Source organism: Balaenoptera physalus, assembly GCF_965194825.1.
Source record: "Balaenoptera physalus genome assembly, chromosome: 14".
In the NCBI taxonomy this organism is placed as follows: Eukaryota; Metazoa; Chordata; class Mammalia; order Artiodactyla; family Balaenopteridae; genus Balaenoptera; species Balaenoptera physalus.
The window spans coordinates 48,520,056-48,540,695 of NC_138893.1; the positions used below are offsets into that span (position 1 = coordinate 48,520,056).

The 20,640-nt window shown below is 43.2% G+C and overlaps 1 protein-coding gene and 1 pseudogene across 3 annotated transcripts in view; one reads left to right on the forward strand and one right to left on the reverse strand.

The window, feature by feature from the left end:
• The window catches only part of LOC309642263 (small integral membrane protein 30 pseudogene), a 28,721-nt pseudogene extending 20,053 nt beyond the window's left edge, over positions 1-8,668 (reverse strand). Inside the window, exon 1 of the transcript in view lies at positions 8,574-8,668. The product of the transcript in view is annotated as a small integral membrane protein 30 pseudogene (transcript). The remainder of the gene's footprint in view (positions 1-8,573) is intronic.
• Positions 8,669-15,860: 7,192 nt separating this feature from the next.
• The window catches only part of NT5C2 (5'-nucleotidase, cytosolic II), a 105,723-nt gene continuing 100,943 nt past the window's right edge, over positions 15,861-20,640 (forward strand). Inside the window, exon 1 of one of the 2 annotated variants that reach the window (XM_082425231.1) lies at positions 15,861-15,958. The gene's annotated coding sequence lies outside the window, so the exon portion shown is untranslated. The remainder of the gene's footprint in view (positions 15,959-20,640) is intronic. The other variant, XM_082425232.1, reaches the window with a different exon arrangement.

The following is a 20,640-nucleotide window of genomic DNA, read 5'->3' on the forward strand; positions in this document are numbered from 1 at the left end:
CACCATTTTACACTCCCACCAGCAATACACAAGTGTTCCAATTTTTCCACGTTCTCACCAACACTTATTATTTTCTACTTTTTTGATTATAGCCATCCTACTGGCTATGAGGTGATACCTTATTGTGGTTTTGGTTTGAATTTCCCTAATGATTAGTGATGTTGACCATCTTTTCATGTGCCTATTGGCCATTTGTATATCTTCTTTGGAGAGAGATTGATTCAAGTCCTTTGCCCATTTTTGAATCAGATTGTTTTTTGTTGTCCCATTGCATGAGTTGCCCTTTTTCTCTGTTAAGAGTGTACTTTGATGCACAGAAGTTTTCAGTTTTGATGTAGTCCACTTTATCTGTTTTTGCTTTTGTTGCCTGTGCTTTTGGTATCATATCCTCCAATAACCTTTTAAATACATACATTTATATCCTTTCACTGTCCGTTTATAATCCTGCTATGGTTCCCTCTTTTAAACTCCTTAATGATCTAGTCTCTGTCCTTCTTCAGTCTCACCTCTTGGCGATAGCTCCACCCAAATATACTTATCAAGTCACTATGAATTACTGCATAGCTCTGAGCATTCACCATTCTTTACACTGGCTGCTTCCACTTTCTCTCTCTCTTCGTTTTTCACTAAACTACCTTTCATTCACCTTTTAAGACTTCTTCAATACCTCCTCCTCTAAGAAGACTTCTTTGAATTTTCCCAGAGTTAGGTGCCTTCCTTGTCTTTCCATTGTTGACTTTTACTGTAACACTTATCAGAATGTGTTTTAAATGTTGGCTCACCTGTGTCCTGTCCCTCCAGGTAGACTGTAAATTCCTTAAGGGCAGGGCCCTATCCCTGTCTTGTCATCTGCATGCTGCTCAAACTTAGTTGAACAATTGAACTGGAATCTCTGCCACTGTTCAGTTGTTTTGACCTTGAGAAAACTAGTTAAACTCCCCGGGTCTCAATTTTCTCATAAAATCGTTAGGATTTATTGAGATTATATTTGTAAGGTGCTTGGTGCTTACTCTGGCCCAGAGTAAAAGCTCAACAAAAAAATGAGCTGTTATTATCATCAACTTGTTGAATTGATATCTCAAGCTCTAGTCAGTTGTATGACTTCGGACAAAATTCTTAAACTCTCAGGGCCTCAGTTTTTTCTTCTGTAAAGTGAAGTGTTTGACCTGGATCCTCTATAGCAGTGGTTCTCAAACTAGGCTGCACATTGCAATCATCTGGGGAGCTTTAAAAATACTGATGTCTAGGTCCCTCTCCCAAATATTCTGATTTAATTGGTGTGAGGTACAGCCGGGCAAGGGTATTTTTAAAAAGCTCCCCTGGTGATTCTAATGTTTAGCCAGAATTAAGAACCACTGATCTAAAGTTTCTTCCAGATATAACACGTTGATATAACAAGTTGAGCTGCCAGGATTCTTTGGAGGTGGTGGGGGGTGGATGGAATGTCTATCAGCGTTTTTCTGCTATCACTCTTTGTTAGTTTAGCAGGAAGCATTATTGAACAGGCTCACTAAGCTGGAATTCCAAGAGTATTTGTGGATTCCTGAGTGTTTATACTTAGCAGCTCCCTCCATCCTGGAGTGACCTGGGGGACCAGAACTCTGAGAAAGAAAAAAATTGGCTTCTCCTTACCCCACTGCTCTAAACCAAGGCCCTGGAGTCTACCTTGGAGTGTTGTACTGTGGAGTCCTAGTCAGGCTGCAGGAGAGGGTGGAGGGAAAGGTCCTTGGTATAAACTTAGTGGGGAAACTTGGGGCCCTGACTAGAAGGGGATGGAGGCTGAGAGTCACAAATATGCATTCCTTTAGGGTGCTTTAACACCATATTCACAGCCATTACTTATATGATTCCCAGAACAACCTTGAGAAATACAAAGCAGGCATTACTGCCCCCATTTTGTAGAAGAGAAAAACAAGTCTCTGAATGGTTGAGGACTGCACAAAAAATTACATGGTTGGGTTAGCAGCAGGACCAGCATGACAGCCCCTGTGTCCTGACTCCCCAAGCTGGTAGTGGAGTTAATGATCAGCTATGCCTACGTGATGAAGCCTCCATAAAAATCCCAAAGGTATGGAGCTCAGGGAGTTTCCAGGTTGGTGAACACATGCAAGTACTAGGAGGGTGATACACCCTGCATTCACTGGGACAGAAGCTTCTGTGCTCGCACCCTCCCAGACCTCACCTTATATATCTCTTCATCTGGCTGTTCATCTGTATCCTTTAATAAATTGGTAAATGTAAGTAAATGTCTCTGAGTTCTGTGAGCTACCCTAGCAAATAATTGAATCCAAGGAGGAAGACGTCATGGGAACCTCCAATTTGTAGCCAAGTCAGACAGAAGATGTGGGTATCCTGGTGGCCTACTACTTGTGATTGGCATCTGAATCTTGGTTGTGGGGATGGGGGGGGTGGGGGCAGTCTCGTGGGACTGAGCCCTTAACCTGTGGGATCTGACGCTGTCTCTAGTAGCTGGTGTCAGGATTGAGTTAAATTGTAGAACACCCTGCTGTGTCACAGAGAATTGGTTGGCGTGGGGGAAAACCCCACACCTCTGGTGTCAGAAGTGTTGTGAGTGCGGTAGTGGTGTGAGAGCAATGAAAAACACGGGTGGAAAGACTGAGGTTTTATCTAAAATACCCAGGTAGCTCAGTCTTTCTTGGCTCCTTGGAGTTGGAGCTGTGGTTCTAAAAGGCCCCATCAAATGCTACTGCGAACAACTGAAATAACTCTGCCCAGTTCCCCTGTGATCCCTCGCCTCTGAGCATAGCAGTGCTAAATGGGATCATTAGCAAATGCCTTCAGTTCTGCAGTTTGGGGTGTTCAGTACTAGCTTTGAGGCTTGGACACTCAGGGAGGTGTTTAGTTATAATGGCCCATGTGTCCAGGGACACTCACAAGGGCCTGTAGAGCACTGTTAGTCAAATGCAAATGCTGGGTCACAGACAGGGGTTGGCCCTTGGCCACTGGCTCAAGATGAAATGGAAAAACCAGAACAGGGTAGTGATTTTTTTTTTTTTTAACTAAGCTCAATTTAATTTAAAGCCCTGTCTTTTATTCTGAGATTATGTTTTTCCTACTTTTTTTGGTCTTAAAATTGCCTTTCATAAAATAGTGGTAATGGTAGATGGCAGTTTATTTTAATGTCCTGAATGGCATAGTTAAAATAGCCACCCTATGTGAATTCCTAAAATTGCTTTTGAAATGTTATTGATCCAAGGAATCCTGAGTTTGGTAACACTCACCATTTTGGAGGGCCATGTGATCTCAACTCTTCAGGGGCGTGGGAGGCCACAGAGAGAGCCTCACCTCGAGGGCAGTGGTAAAAATTGAACAGTAAAATAACTATAATGCCTGGAGTTGGACTTTGCCACCTATAAGTTCGCAGAGCCACTTTGGTTTTATTTAACAGACATTTACGTCGTGCTTCCTAAATGCCCAGCCCAGTCTCAACTGCTGCACAGACGTGACCTCATTTCATCCTCATCAAGCCTTTGAGGTACATGCTATTATTATCTTCACTTCCATTTTAAGGATGAGGAAACTAAGATGTGAGGGCATTGAGAAACTTGCCCAAGGTCACAGCTAGTTAGCAGCAGAGCCAGAAGTCAAAGCCAGGGAGTTTGGCTCTGGAGTCCATGCTCTTAATCCCTAAACCATGCTGCCTGGTTAGAAGCAATTTCAGACTTTTGTGGCATGTAATGATCTATTTTCAGCCTCTGACTCCATAGACAGAAGCTGCCTGTGGACTAAGCTGCCTGATCTGTATTGAGCAGCTGTCAGTGATCTCTTTTGAGCCCTTTCACAACACCACTGGGAGAATCAGTGGGCAGATGGCTCTTGGACAGAGCCTGGCAAGTAAGCAACGGTGAAAGCAGTGAACTTTGGATAAGGTCAGCAAGTCCTTGTAGCTTGGAACCTGGGTCTGTGCAAAGGCCTTCTGAGAGGTCCCCTAGAGCTTAGACATGTGGTTTTCAAGCACATTTTTTAAAGCAGCCAAACGCTTTTTTCAATCATAGACACATGGGCAGTTAATACATATACACATACACCCCATCTATGTGAAATCCCTTCTTAAAGCAGATACAAGTGGAGGGTGTGTTGAAGCAGAAGTGGGGATCCAGTTGATCTTACTCTGATCCCTTATGCAGTATTGAGTCACTATCTGGGAACTTAGAGCTTTGAGGAGCCCAGTTTGAAAACCATTGCTCCAGACCATGGTTTCCTGGAGCATGTCCTACAAAATATTAGTCTTGTAAGATGCTTTGTAGGAAAAAAAAAGTTTCGTGGTCAAATACATTTGGGAAACTCAGGTTGTTTCATCCTTGCTTTGTGATTTACAGTTACTTATTAGCGGGTAAAGAGTCTGAGAAGTCTGGAAGGGGGTAAAACCACTTTTAATCCACAATTTTCCTCTTAAAAAAATGGATGAATTGAAAAAAAATGGGTGAATCGTTTTATATTTACACAGTGCAATACTATAGAGCAATGAAAGTAGACGAACAATTGCTACATATGGATGCATCTTACTACTATACTAATAAGTGAAAGAAGCCAGACACAAAGGCATGTCTACTGTATGAGGTGGGAGGTGACATAGTGCATGGAAGGGGGCATGAGATGAGTTTTGAAGCTTCTGGTTATATTTTATATCTTGATTTGGGTGGTGGTTACATAAGTGTGTTTACTTCGTGAAAATGATTTGTGCATTTTTCTGCATATATATATGTTTATGTTATGCTTCAGGAAAAAAAGGGAAAAGCAAACAAAATACCAACATAGAAGGGACCCAAAAAGAAATGTACATGAATTTAGCTCATTAAAAAAAAAATATATATATATTTTTTAATACTGCAGTTTTTCTGAATCAGGTTATCTGGTTCAAAGGCAGGCCTCCTGGAGAACTCATAGGATGAAGGGTTTCCCCTGGACCACCACTAGAGAAAAGGTATTATAGTATGCACTGAGCAAGGAGGCCCACATTTATTTGACTCTCTAGTCTGTATCTGTTTCTGGTCTTCATTCCTAATTCCCTGTGTATTAGTTTCCTATTGCTGATGTAACTAATTATCACAAATTTCGTGGCTTAAAGCAACACAAAAGTATTATCTTAATTCTGGAGATCACAAGTCTGAACCGGGTTTCAGCGGATTAAAATCAAGGTCTTATCCAGCTATGTTCCTACGTTCCTTCCGGAGGCTCTCGGGGAAAATCAGTCTCCTTGCCTTCTTCAGCTTTTAGAGGCTGCAGGTATTCCTTGGCTCATGGTCCGCTTCCGTCTTCATAGCTAGCAATGGCCAGCTAACTCTTTCTCACATTACATCACTGACGCTGACTCTTGTCCTTCCCTCTTCTACATTTATTTTTTTTTTAAGATTTATTTATTATTTATTTATCTTATTTATTTTTGGCTGCGTCGGGTCTTAGTTGCACACGCGGGGTCTTTGTTGAGGGATGCTGGATCTTTCGTTGTGGTGCGTGGGCTTCTCTCTAGTTGTGGAATACTGGTTTTCTCTTCTCTAGTTGTGGCACGCAGGCTCCAGGGTGCGTGGACTCTGTATTTGTGGCATGTGGGCTCTGTAATTTGCGGCACATGGGCTTTCTAGTTGAGGCCCGCGAGCTCAGTAGTTGTGGTGCGTGGGCTTAGTTGCCCTGTGGCATGTACTCCCTGTTTAAGGTCAGCTGATTAGCAAATTTAATTCCATCTGCTACCTTAATTCTCCTTTGCTCTATAATTGCGACACAGTCACAGGTTCTGGGGATTAGGCCATTATTCTGTTTACCACACCTGCTAAGGGATTAGATACAGATCCTAGTACTTAACCTATTCTCTCTTCTATTAGCATGGGTTTTCTTTCAGATAGTTAGCATCTGACCAAAAAATTAGTTGAAAATAATTGTTTTGGGTTTGCTGAAAGTAAAAGTAATGAACTCAACTATCCATCACTCAAATGAGAGATTTATTTACTTTTAACCCAATAGGACACTTGTTACAAGAGTGCTATAGATGCCAGGTAAGGGAGGACCCCAGTTTGTGGCAGGCTTGGAAAACTGTGTGGGTCTCAGGGACTGCACCCTCTTCCTGCCGATGAATGTAATCATTGAGGGCTAGTATCTGACATCTGAAGTGGAGCCAAGAAAGGGGATTAAAAGACTGGTGCTCTGAAGGTGAGGTAACATAGTTTGTAATCCCTGATCGTACAATTATGAGTCAGTTTCTTTGTTTGGGTCAATTGAATAGTTTCCACAGTATTGAAAAACTGCTGTTCACAGTGGCTCCTTGGACTAGCAAAGAAGGAAGAGACCCAGAAAGTCAGTTGTTGCCCAGGCAGCAGGCAGCAGGAGGTGGCTCAGACTGGCTGCTGCCGTGGCAACATTGATTACTGTCACAGGCAGGCATGTGGTAGGTAGACAGCAATTTCAGAGAACACATGGACCACCTGCATCAGAATTACCTGGAGAGTTAGTTTAAATATGAATTCCCAGGCTGCACAGCCAGAGATTGGGATGAGATCTGGAATCTGCCTTTTTGAAAGGCAACCCTTATTCTTTTTTTTCTTTCAATTTATTTGTTTTTATTTATTTTATTTTTGGCTGTGTTGGGGTCTTTGTTGCTGTGCACGGGCTCTCTCTAGTTGCGTCGAGTAGGGGCTACTCTTCGTTGCGGTGCACGGGCTTCTCATTGTGGTGGCTTCTCTTACTGCAGAGCACGGGCTCTAGGTGTGCAGGCTTCAGTAGATGTGGTGTGTGGTCTCAGTAGTTATGGTGTACGGTCTCAGTAGTTGTGGCTCATGGGCTCTAGAGCACAAGCTCAGTAGTTGTGGTGCACAGGCTTAGTTGCTCCACGGCATGTGGGATCTTCCCAGACCAGGGCTCGAACCCGTGTTCCCTGCATTGGCAGGCGAATTCTTAACCACTGTGCCAACAGGGAAGCCCAGCCCTTATTCTTGATTGTAGTTTAAGAACCACTGATTGAAGAAAATAATGCATCCCTGTTACAAGTCCGTATACAAACCCTTGTTGTATATCCTTGGATGAGGCCTCACCTCTTTGCTGTGAAAACCAGAGCCACTTTCTTGCTTACGAAGGCCCAGTCCTCAAAAGACAAAGTAGATGTGCTGTCCCAGGAATTGATAATGACAAATGCCCAAGTTTTACAAGTGCTAAGAGTTTAAATAGTCCTTTCATGATTTCTGCAAGAATGGAAGTTTTTTTTTTCCCCAAGGAACATCTAGTAACATCTCACAGAACTAGTCATGTCAAAATATACTTTGGGACTCCCAAAATAAATTTCCCAAACGGGTGAAATGCTGTTCAATATCACTGGGAAGGACTAGGGTGGGACCCAAGCAGGTTTCGATATGAACCCAGGACTGGAGAGGATGGCTAAGATGCAGCACTGAGCCTCTGATATGATGGAGAGATACCATTCTTCCTCTAGGAAGGTGGGACTATAGCGTATACATAAAGAACACCACACAGGCTTCCTGATTTTTCTAAGAATCACTGCTGTCATGAGCCACTGTTGCTGATGAGAATGTGTTCTTATCCCTTACATGAGTTAAGAACAAGTGGATTAGTGGATGTGTGAAATTCAAAGTGTTTTATATTTCTCTAATACTACTGCAATACTTGTAACTCAAGGTGTGGGCAAATTCTGATTTGCTAGTTGTAGTGAACACTCTTGACTGCCTACCTAGCATCCACTCCCCACCCCTTCTCCCTGTCAAAAATCCCAGTTTTGCTCAGATATCCTCTCCATCCCCAAAACCCAGGGACAAATCTGATTAATCAGTGTATGATCCTTCCTCGGCAATGATTATTGGTCCTGGGGGTCTGCATGTGTCCTAATTCATCCCAGTGAGGTTGAAGGGAAGGACTTAGAATCTTTTGTTGACACAAACAAGGATACTTGTAGCCATCTTACAAGCAATGAGGGGAACATGTTTTAGGATGAAGGCAACCCTGAATGTTGCAGGACAGAGAAATGAAACCTGTTCCTTGTGGCAATGTCAGTGACTGAATCGTGTACCCTGGAGTCCACAATACCTCTGGATTTTCTTATTGTTTAAGCCTGTTTTAACTGGGTTTTCTGTTACTTATGGTCAAAAAATCTCCTAATGTCTACAGTTGCTCGTTTGCTTTGTACTCTCTGGTTTATGCATTTTATATGTAACACGTAAAAAAAAAGAAAGACGATTAGATTGTGGGCTGAGAGAATAATGATCGGTGGGACAAAATTTGTTTATATAAAAGCTGTTGTGAGTTGTGTGCTTCTTCCTGTATTATCACGCCTTTCAGTTCCCACAGGTGTCCACATCCAGAAGACAAATTCATTAAATCAGTTTCTTTTTGTATTTCTTGTCTCAGAATTAATTATATGTGTCTAGCTTCCTTTTAGCACAGAATATTGTTTACTGAGGTTGATGCAGAGTGCTAAGATGGGGACATTCAGTTAGGAAGTGCCTTCATTGAGTAATGGCATAAAGCCTAAACTTACCTAGGCTTATCAAAGAAGTGGCTTTCCCAATAGACGAGTGAACACTCTTTCTCATTCTGACATTAGTATGCCTTACTTTTTGGTCCTAATATAGATGCTGCTTAACCTGAACACGTGAAATGCTCTATAGGGGGCTGGCAGGTCTGGTCCCACAGTGAAGAGGGGTTCCATCGTTAAGCCCAACAACTTACCACTTAGAGACCAAGATTGGAATGGTTGGTGTTGTAGCAGATCTACCTGGAAACAAATTGTACTGTGGTCTCACTCAGGTTCCTGCTCCAAGAGACTGCTGACGACTTCACAAGGTAGAATGCAGGGATATAAGCCCTGATGTGCTTTTTTTTGGTTTTAAAATAATTTAATCAAACTCAAAGCATTGTAAAAGGCATTAAAATAAAATCCACTCACAATCCTACCACACATTCATTTAGTTATTAATTAATTTATGTAAAAATATATATGGATGGAATCCCCAATGTGCCAAACCCTGGGCTAGGTGCTGTATCCTCTCTCACGGGATGAGACAGACACAGTGGACAAGACTGTCTCTGCTCCTCTGGAGCTTACAGCCTAATGAAAAGGCAGATATTAAAGACATAATCACACAAATATTTATTTAATTGCAATTGTGGGATGGGAAGGGAAGGGAAGGGAAGGTATGGGTAACATGAAAGAATACTGGGGTAGGGAGATTGGGAAGCCCTCTCTGAGTTACATTTGAGCTAAGGCCGAAAGGATGAATAGAGTTCAAAACGTAAAAAGAGCTTTTATGGAGGGACGTGGGGACCAGCAACTGAAAAGTGGCAATTTGGAAGGAGCTCAGTGAACATGGAGGAAATGGTCCTATTTATGTATTTGATTTCTTTTTTTTAAGTGTTTTTGAATTTTTTTCCATTTTATTTTAAAAAAATTTGTATCTGTGTAATGAACACTTATTTTTTTTCTTTTCCATTATGGTTTATCTTAGGATATTGAATATAGTTCCCTGTGCTATATAGTAGGACCTTGTTGTTTATCCATTCTATATGTAATTGTTTGCATCTGCTAACCCCAAACTTCCAGCCCACCCTCCCTTGAATTTTTTTTACTGTGGTAGAATATATATAACACAAAATTTGCCATTTTAGCCATTTTTAAGTGTACAACTTAGTGGCATGAGTACATTCACAGTGTTGTGCAACCATCACCACTGCCTGTTTCAACACTTTTTTCATCATCACAAACAGAAATTCTGGACCCATTAAGCAATAACTTCCCATTCCTCCCCACTGCCCCAGTCTCTGGTAACCTCTAATCTACTTTCTGTCTCTATGAGTTTGCCTATTTTAGATACTTCACAAAAGTAGTATCATATAATATTTGTCCTTCTGTGTCTGGCTTATTTCACTTGGCATAATGTTTTCAAGGTTTATCCATGTTGTAGCAGTACCAGAACTTCATTTATTTGTATGGCTGAGTAATAGTCCATTGTATGGATGTACCATACTTTGTTTATCCATTCATGTGTTGATGGCCATTTGGGTTGATTCCACCTTTTGGCTACTATGAATGATGCTACTATGAACATTGGCATATGAATGTCCATTTGAATCCCTGTTTTCAGTTCTTTAGGGAATATACCCAGAAGTAGAATTGCTGGGTCATATGGTAATTCTATGTTTAGCTTTTTAAGGAACCACCACAGAGGCTGCACCATTTTGCTTTCCTACCAGCAGTGCAGGAGGGTTCCAGTTTCTCTACATCCTTGCCAACACTTACCTCCTTTTTTTTTTTTCCTTAATGTAGGTATGAAGTAGTATCTCTGTGTATTCGATTCTGACTCTTCTGTCTCCTCAGGAATCCATCTATCCTGAAACTCTGAAGTTTTTCGGGACCACTGATCTGGCATGGGGCTTATAACGACCTGCCTTCATCTTTTACCTAAGTGTCTAATTTCCTAAATAGATATTCAGCAACTCTGGGGTAAAGTGTGGGTTGGGAATCAATTTATTTATTTATTTATTTATTTTTGGCTGCGTTGGGTCTTCGTTGCTGCACACAGGCTTTCTGTAGTTGTGGCGAGCGGGGGCTACTCTTCATTGCAGTGCGCGGGCTTCTCATTGCGGTGGCTTCTCTTGCTGCGGAGCACGGGCTCTAGGTGCACAGGCTTCAGTAGTTGTGGCACATGGGCTCAGTAGTTGTGGCTCACGGGCTCTAGAGCACAGGCTCAGTAGTTGTGGCGCACAGGCTTATTTGCTCTGCGGCATGTGGGATCTTCCCGGACCAGGGCTCGAACCCGTGTTCCCTGCATTGGCAGGCGGATTCTTAACCACTGTGCCACCAGGGAAGTCCCGGGGGATCAATTTAGAGTTCCAGTATTTACTACCTGGTAGATGTTTGATAAATAGAACAATTGTGATAGAGGTTGCAGATCTTATCTCTCTCATGTTGTAAACACCCAGTGGAAGTTTCCAACGGGCACCTCAGAGATCTTTGCTTGATTCAAATGAATTAATTTTCATGAGTATATGAGGCAATTGATTGGTTGGTTACATTCCATTCATTTGAACTGCATACCTGATCTCTGCCACTCCTCTGCTTTATGCCGTCAAGTACTCTCCATTGCACTTAAGATAAGGCTGCAGATGATTTATATGGTCTATAGTGCCCTGTGAGGTGTGGTTCTGCCTCCTTACGGACCATTTTTTGCCACTTTCCCCCTTTCCCTCTAGGCTGCTGATCATTCTGCAGATAATACAAGGCTCATCCCTACTTCAGGGCCTTTGTGCCAACTGGTCCCTTTTTCAGGGATTCTCTACTCTTCCAAGTAAGCCTCTCTCTCACTTTTTTTACTTAAAAAAGTCCTATTCATCCTTCAGGGCTCAGCTGAGATGTTCCTGACCCTCTCCCTACCCCAAAGCCGAGCCCCTATTTTGTTCTCCCTCAAAGCATCTTTTACTTTTCCTGCATAGCACTTACTAATTGTAGTAAAATAATTTTTTGTTTGTTTAAAGTCCATCTTTCCAGGCAGTCAGAAACCTACATGAGGGCAGAAACTCATGTCTTTATTGATCAGTGTTAGGCATATGGAAGGAGTTTAGTGCATATTTTTGAAGACATGTAGGTGCTCCTAAGTCTTACATGGATGTCCTGTCTCTCAACTTGGACTAGATGTTTCTAGCTGGACTAAATGTTTTCTGATTGTCTCCTCGAATAATGCATTATCACAGTAAGTGCTGACCCTGTGCTGTTAGAGAAAGATGGATGAAAAAGAGAGGAGACTTCCAAGGTGGCTGATTGGAGATCTATGACTGAATACTTCCTGGGAGAAAGATCTGGGGGCAGGCTGTTTCTAGGCCGTAGGCCAGGGTATTGAGCAATGCTTGCGTTTCTCTGAGGGATTCTGCCAAGAAGCAGAAAACTGATGAGTGACCTGTAAACGCAGCTCACATTCTGGGTGACTCAGAGTTTATGGTATTCTAGGGGGAAATTGTGTTAATCAGAGGGGTAGGGTAGCCATGTGGGTGCTTGGGCAGGGAGTTTGGTGAGAAGCCATCCAAGGCCACAGTGGGATGGCCTTTCTTGCCAAGTACTGCCTGGGCCCTTCCACCAATGTCAAGTCAGAGACACCAAGCAAGCCACTTAAGGCTCTTCATTGCTTCCTCAGGCTCCCCAACCCTCTGTTAGAAGGTTGTTTCGTAGTTGGCATGGCTTGTCTTACTCCTGAAAGTCATGAGACCAGGTATCTTGTCCTTTTGCCTTTGTAAAATTAATTTTTGATTAAAAAAGCAATGCATGGGACTTCCCTGGTGGCGCAGTGGTTAAGAATCTGCCTGCCAGCGCAGGGTACACGGGTTTGAGCCCTGGTCCGGGAAGATCCCACATGCCGCGGAGCAACTAAGCCTGTGCGCTACAACCACTGAGCCCGCACGCCACAACTACTGAAGCCCGTGCGCCTAGAGCCCGTGCTTCGCAACAAGAGAAGCCACCGCAATGAGAAGCCCGCGTACCTCAACGAAGAGTAGCCCCCGCCTGCCGCAACTAGAGAAAGCCCGCGTGCAGCAACAAAGACCCAATGCCACCAAAATAAATAAATAAATTTATTTTTTTAAAAAAATGCAATGCATGAGTACATTTATCTTCTAAAACATTAAAACTAAAGCTAATACCCCCTTTGAACATTATCCACAATCTTGGTCCTTTATCCCTGTCTTAAAGGTAACCTCTGATAAAAGAGTTTGGCAGGTAGCCTTACAATCTGTTTTGAAAATCTTTTACAAACTTAATATGTAATTGTCTTAGTTCAGGCTGCTATAACAGGATACCAGAGACTGGGTGGTCTATAAATGATAGAAATTTATTTCTCACAGTTCTAGAGTCTGGGAAGCCCAAAAGCAAGGTATTAGCAGATTCGGTGTTTGGTGAAGGCCCACTTCCTGGTTCAGAGACAGCTGTCTTCTTGCTGTGTCCTCACAGGGCAGAAGGGAGTGGGCAGCTCTCTGGGATCTCTTTTATAAGGACACTAATTCCATTTATGAGAGCTCTGCCCTCACGACCTAATTACCTCCCAAAGGCCCACCTTCAGATACCATCACACTGGGGATGAGGTTTCAGCATATGAAATTAGAGGGGACACAAATATTGTCTATAGCAGGGAGGATAAGAAATAATGGTATTTCTGTGTTTTATATTAACTTTTTATTTTGAAATAATTTAAGATTTACAGAAGAGTTACAAAGATAGTACAGAAAGTTTCAGTGTACCTTTCACTCAGCCTGTCCTGGTGCTACCAGCTTACATAACTCCAGTCATCAAAACGAAGAAGTTAACATTGGAACAATACTATTAACTAAACTATAGACTTTATTAGAACTTCACCAGTTTTCCCACTAATGTTCCTTTTCTTTTCCAAGATCCAATCCGGGATCCCACATTGTGTTTAGTTGTCTTGTCTCCTTAGTCTCCTTCAATCTGTAATAATACTCAGTCTTTTCTTGGCTTTCATGACCTTAACACTTTTGAAGAGTCCAGGTCAGGTATTTTGTAGAATATCCCTCAATTTGGGCTTGTCTGATGATTTTTCATGATTAAACTAAAGTTATGCATTTTGGGGAGAGTTTTTAAAAAATATCAAATCAGTCAATCAATCTCATGCTGCAATTTGCTGTTTTCATTCAACAATATGCTTTTGAGATAGATCTATATTAACATATATAGATCAAGGTCATTTATTTAAAATTCTCTACAGAATTCCATTATATGAGTACTCTACATTTTATTTAGCCATTCCCCTATTGCTGGGCATTATGGCTGATTCCAAATTTTCTTTATTAGCAGTATCATAGTAATTATCCTTGTACATACCTCCATAACATGGAGTTATGGTAGATAACTAGAAGTGGCATTGCTGAGACGCGGATTTAATAGATGTTGTCCAATTGCCCTTTAAATGGCTGTGACAATTTACATTCTTTTGATATCATGAAGCTTAAAAATTGTTGCCAATTTCTGTTTTAATTTCCATTTCCCTGGTTACTACTGAGGTTGGGCATCTTTTTGTATTCTTATTGGCAATTTATATTTTTTTTTCTGTGAACTGCCTATTTACATTTGCCCATTTTTCTAGTGAATTTTTTCTCTATTGATTTGTTGAGTCCTTTATATGTTCCACATACATATCCTTTGTTTTATATATTACAAATGTTTTCTCCTAGCCTGTTATCTCTTAACTTTGTTTCCCATTTTTTTCAAGTTATTTCATCTCTCTGATTAAAAAAATTTTTTTTTCTGGTTTTTTCCTTTTGGAAACAAATTTCTTGATTATAAAAGTAATATAAACAATGTAGAAAATCTGGGAAATTTATGAAAAAGTATAAAGAATAAAAGAAACCACCCCAAGTCTTATCACTGAAAGAAAACCACTATGAACATACTTACATATTTCTTTCTAGTCTTGTGTGTGTGTGTGCATGCACATTTTTTGCTCAGATGAGATCACATTGCATATATATATTTTTTCTATTTGCTTAGTGCCATGGTCTTTAGACACAAACTCTGGCCTTTTTCCATGTGCCCTTGGTTTAAAGGTAGTGTCAGACTACCTTCCAACTCCTATTTCTTCTCCCCACATATCCTGAAAAATCTAGTAGGTTAGAGCCCCAAGCCCTGTCCTCAGCCGACCTGAAGTTGGCTCAAAAACACGAGAGGGTAGAAATGCTCCAGCAGAGCACTTATTAAAAAGTCTTGGAGGTTTTAGCTGACTATAAGTTCAATGAGTCAGTAGTGCAGGCACCAAGAACTTTATTGCTTGAATGCAAGGCAGTATAAGGAGGAAGCTACAGTCCTGCTCTGCTCTGATGGTACCACAAACACTTGGTTCAGTCTTGGGCAACATACTCTAAAGTAGCCACAATCAAACTGAGTAGGTGCGTGAGAAGAATGAGGACAAAGACCCTCAAAATGAGAACAAAGGAGAAACAATGGAAGGAATGGGAGATACTGGTCTGGAAGAGAGAAGACCTTGGGCAGAAGTCTTCAAGTATCTGAAAAGTGGAAGGTGGGAGAGAGATTAGACCTGTTTGTTCTCTGAGGCTCCAAAGGATAGGACTTGGGCCAGAGAGTGGACGCTTAAGAAACACCTTCTGGCTGGTCAGAACTGCCGAGACTAAGGAATGCATTGCTCTGGAAATAGTGGCCTTCTGTCACTGAGGAGTCTTCTTTCAGATGCGAGTTGGTGGTGGGTGGGTGGGAGTTGATATAATAATGAACATTTCTTGAGTGCCATGTGCCAGGACTGTGCCGAGGATCTTACCTCTGTTATCTTATTTCATCCTGTCACCACCCCATGAGGTAGGTACTGTTGTTATCCACCCCTATATTGAAGATGAGGGAACTAGGTATGATGAAGTTAGATGTATCGCCCAAAGTGACACAGTTGGCAAGTTGTGGAACTGGGGTTCCAACCCTTTCTGACAAACTCCAAAGCCGGTGCTTTCAGTCATCATTGGGATTCAGGCGTGGTATGGGAGTCTGGACCAGAGGGTTTTTGAGGTCCGTTCGACTGGAAGATTCTGTGGCTGGGAAAACGGATGCCCCCAACCCCCTAAGAGAAAGCGTCGGAGTATAAGTGAGGTAGTCCAGGGCCCTGCAGAAGGCCCAGGGATGGAGACCTAAAGGACATGGAAGGGTTGTCAACGTGCGTCACCCCACAGCTCAGCAGCGGGCAATGTCCTGTTGTTTGAAGATCCCCAGACCCAGGCAAGGGACCGGGACGCAGGCCCGCCTCGAGGTTCCACTCCCGCAGCGCGGCCAGGGAGCGTCGCGGAGGCCGGGTTCTGCGGCGGAGCTGGGGGACGGAACAGCGCGCTGGTCCCTGGCCGGGCGCGAGCCGGGGGCGGTGCCGGGGCGGCGGGGGCTGGGAGGGCGCGCGCCCGGGCGGCTGCGGCAGTTGCGCTCTGGGTTTGCTGCCGTGCGGTGGGGCCGGTGAGTGCGGCGGGACCCGCGGGCGGGAGGGGAAGGAGCGGGCGGGCAAGGGAGCGAGGGAGAGTGCGCGGCAGAGCGCGCGACCTGGGCCAGGGCCCCCCGCCTGCCCCCGCCTCGGCCCTACCCGGCCGCTACGCCCCTCAGGCCCCGCTCGTCCGGGCGCCCGCCTGAGAGCCAGCGGACCCCGCACGTCTCCAGCCCCAGGTCGCCCCGGCCTCGGAGCAGCCCCTTGCTCCGCGCCGCGGCGACGCCCCCGGCCCCACGTCACGCTTGCGCCATTGTTTCCTGGCCTTGGGCTCGCTGGGAGCCGCCTTACCCTCGGAGCGCGGCCCTTCGCCTCGCCGCTTTCCGGCCCGGTGCCCCGCTTTTCCCTCACGCTGGTGGCATTCCCCATCCCGCCTCGGACGGACACCTCTTTACTCAGTTCTGCGTATATTTTACGGCCGACGCCTGGCCTCCTCCCGTCCGCACCCGAAGCCTGCCTTTCCGCCTTGTTAATGGACCTCCCCACCCCTTGCGCGTTCCCGGTCAACCCCGAGGAACTAGGCAGACGCTGTGTTAGGATGCAAGGTTGACAGCGTTGTAGCAAGAACCACCAGAAATTGCCAACTGAAAGCCCACACGCCAGTTTCGTCGTTTGCAGCACTTCCTGGAAAGCTCACACCGAATTGCAGGCCGCCGCAAAAAAAAGTGCTAGTTGTTTCCCAATGGCTCCCAAGTCAACGGCCAACTGTCCGGTGGCAGTCTATTCCTTTCCTTTTCCTGGGGTACCCTGAAGCCCAGAGTGAGATGCAAATCTGAGGCCTAAACCATTAGTTGTAAGCATGACGTTTGGGGGCTTTTACTTCGGTAGGCCTTAGCTTTTAAAGGCAGTAGGAAAAAATAAAAAAATAAAAATAAAGGCAATAGGTAGAGTTGGATGTCAGACTGTTTTCCCGGCTTTGGGCCGTTATTTTGAGGATGCATTGTTAAGTGCAGTGCTCTGCAATGACTAGTCACCATTATAGGGTTGTGTGTGTGCGCGCGTGTGCGTGTTCGGGTGCGGACAGGTTCTTCTTGATTGAACTTGTTTCATAATGCGTATATACTGTTCATTTTGCCTCTTAAGGCAGCGGATGCAAACTCTGGTAACTGTAATGTGAAACAGTGCTATTTACCGTGGAAACTTAATGTTATTGAGGTCTTTTTAGATATTTACCTCGACACTTTTCAGCACTGGTTAGAATTTATCCAGATGAAGACATCCAGGCCTGAAGAGGTTAAGTTCAAGAAGACACAGCTTGTAATTAAAAGCAGAACTCTACATGCTGGGCTGATGCTAGCGCACACAGACTTTATTTTTGAAATGCATTTCTATTGCAGTGTAAGCCACTACATTTCAGTATAGGTGCTGCATTACTTTCATCAACCCAGACTTTAGATTTTATTTAATTAATTTTTAAATAAATTTATTTATTTTATTTATTTATGTTTGGCGGCTTTGGGTCTTCGTTGCGGTGCGCCGGCTTCTCCTTACGGTGGCTTCTCTTGTTGCAGAGGACGGGCTCTAGGCACGCGGGCTTCAGTAGTTGCAGCATGGGGGCTCAGTAGTTGTGGCACGTGGGCCTAGTTGCTCCAAGGAATGTGGGATCTTCCAGGACCAGGGATCGAACCCGTGTCCCCTACATTGGCAGGCGGATTCTTAACCACTGCGCCACCAGAGAAGTCCCCAGATTTTAGATATTTAGAATTCAGTGATTAGCTAATCTGTAAAATGAGAGGGCCAAAGGAGTTGTTTGCAAGGGTTCATTCTGTTCTAAGATTTGATTCCATTGTTTGCAAATTTACAATCAGCCTCAAGTTTCCAAAAGTTTATAATTGTAGGAAGATTTATATAGATATTTACATAGGGTATCTGCAAACCTTACTAGTGATACCAGGTGTATCTTCCTAAAGAAAGCCAAATTACAGTAGAATGTTAGGAGGAATGTTCATTCATCTGTCTCTAGGCTATTTCTACTGTTTAATGGGGGAAAGAAAGCACAAAAAACATGTTTTTTTTTAAAAAAGTACATCTTTTTATTGCTTACCTCTCTTACCAAAAAGCTTAAATTCAATAGTTAAAAAAAAACAACAACCAACTTTATCATGTTATTTATGATAAATAAATATCGTATCTTTTCCAGTTCTTATGTACATATAATTTTTATGTAGTTATAATTGCTGTGTACATATTTAAAATTTTGCAGTTCCCCACATTTTTGGGATGTCCATGTGTCTAGAGAATTCATCTACTTTTCATTTGTGGAGGCTCTGTAACATGCTTTTATGCCCAGTAATCAACAATGCCTGGCATACAGGCTCTCAGTAAATTTTTGTTGAATGAATGTAATATTTTGAGCTGCTTAGACATCTCGGAACACAAAATGTTAAATATCACAAGGCATATGTTAAATGACATGTGAGCAGTAAAGGCCATCAATGCAAAGGCACGTGAGCCAGGAGGCAGCATCACATATGTTTAAGGACCTGGGTTTTGGAGTCTGGGTTTGAGACCTGGCTTTGCCACTTACCATCCATGCACCCTTGGAGAACTTAACCGTAGAGAGCTGCACTCAGTTTCTCTCACCATGAAAAAGGGAAAAATAGAACAAATTTCAAATTTCACAGAGTTGTGTGGGGTGAATGGGGTAATTCCATTGAAGCAATACAGGCACACATTAAATTCTCTGTAAATGTTAGCTATTCTGTTTTTTTTCATTCAAAGTGGAGAGATTACTGTAGGTTGGTGGGATCAGGGAAAACATCATAGAGAAGGTGACACTTGAGAGTAGGGAGAGGATGCAAAAGTGGATATATTGAGGGTTTACTGAATAGATTGTTCTCACTAAAACAAAGGGTTTGGTAGAGCAATACTATGAGATAAAACTGTAGAGGGAGGACTTCCCTGGTGGCGCAGTGGTTAAGAATCCGCCTGCCAGTGCAGGAGACACGGGTTTGACCCCTGGTCCGGGAAGATCCCACATGCCGCAGAGCAACTAAGCCCGTGTGCCACAACTACTGAGCCTGCACTCTAGAACCCGTGAACCACAACTACTGAGCCCGCACTCTAGAGCCTGCGAGCCGCAACTACTGAAGCCCGCACGCCTAGAGCCCATGCTCCGCAACAAGAGAAGCCTCCGCAGTGAGAAACCTGCGCACCTCACCGCAACTAGAGAAAGCCAGTGCGCAGCAACGAAGACCCAACACAGCCAAAAATAAATAAATAAATTAATTAATTAATAAAAAAAAACCTGGAGAGAGAAATTCTAGTAAACTGTTTACAAGATATGCTACATGGGTTTCTTGAAGATAGGGCAGAATTAATAAAGTAAGACAACTCTTATTTATGAGTAGCTGGTGTTTGTTTCATTTTTTAAGTTCAGACCTGAAAAATTATTTGCTTTAAGGAAATTGATAGCAAATTGTTATGCAGTGCTAAGGTCCTTGTTATTTGACACAGTAAATCCTTTTTTTTAAATAATTTTTTTAACGCATTTAAAAAAAATTAATTATTTTATTTATTTTTGGCTGCATTGGGTCTTTGTTGCTGCGCGCCGACTGGGCTTTCTCTAGTTGCGGCGAGCAGGGGCTACTCTTCGTTGCGGTTCGCGGGCTTCTCATTGTGGTGGCTTCTCTTTTTGAGGATCACTGGCTCTAGGCGCATGGGCTTCAGTAGTTGCGGCGCATGGGCTTAGTAGTTGTGGCTCGCAGGCTCTAGAGCGCAGACTCAGTAGTTGCGGCTCACAGGCTTAGTTGCTCTGCGGCATGTGGGATCTTCCTGGACCAGGGCTCGAACCCGTATTCCCTGCATTGGCAGGCAGATTCTTAACCACCGCGCCACCAGGGAAGCCGCACAGTAAATCTTATATGACTTCTTACCATTTGAAATTTGTGTTCTATGATTGGTTACCAAGGTTTGCAGTGGCTGTTTTTTCTTTTCCTTTCTGTGGAAAACAACTTTAGCAGCAACTCCCACCCCCACCCCACCCCCCACCAAATAGCAAAATTGCCAGCAGAGCAGCAAAATAGCCCCCCTTTTAGGTGGAATGCATACTCCAAAGGATTAAATTGCCTTGGAGAGTGTTGAACTATTTGTTCCTATCTTTTGTGTGTTTCTTTTGATTGGGAAGCATTATCAGGAGTGTGAGATGAAAAAGCCTGCTGTGTCAGGATCTCCTTGGAAAGAGAAGACTGAAATCTGGTGCCTGAAGTTTAATGGCTAAAAATATATGTGTGTGTGTATATATATATAAATATATATACATTTATATTTATATACATATAGAATATACATCTTGGTAAATTTGTTGGGTACAGTAGGCCCGTCGTATCTGGATGCAGAGCAGGGGAAAAAAAACAGAGAGGCGACTGTAGTGCGCCATTTTATGTAAGGAGCTTGAGCATCCTGGATTTTGGTATCTGTGATTGGGGGGGTGTCCTGGCACCAACCCCCACGGATACAGAGTGACCGCTGTATTAGTATTTCTGTTTCCAATGTCCAGTGGAGTATATGTTTTTTAATGCTCCTTGGTTCAGTTTAATGTGGTTTCTTTAATGTTTTAATATAAATTTATTCAAAAATATGAAATATTTCAAAATATAGGAAATAATGTAATGATCATCTTAATTATAGGCCATCATATTTATTTTGTGGTTTTTTT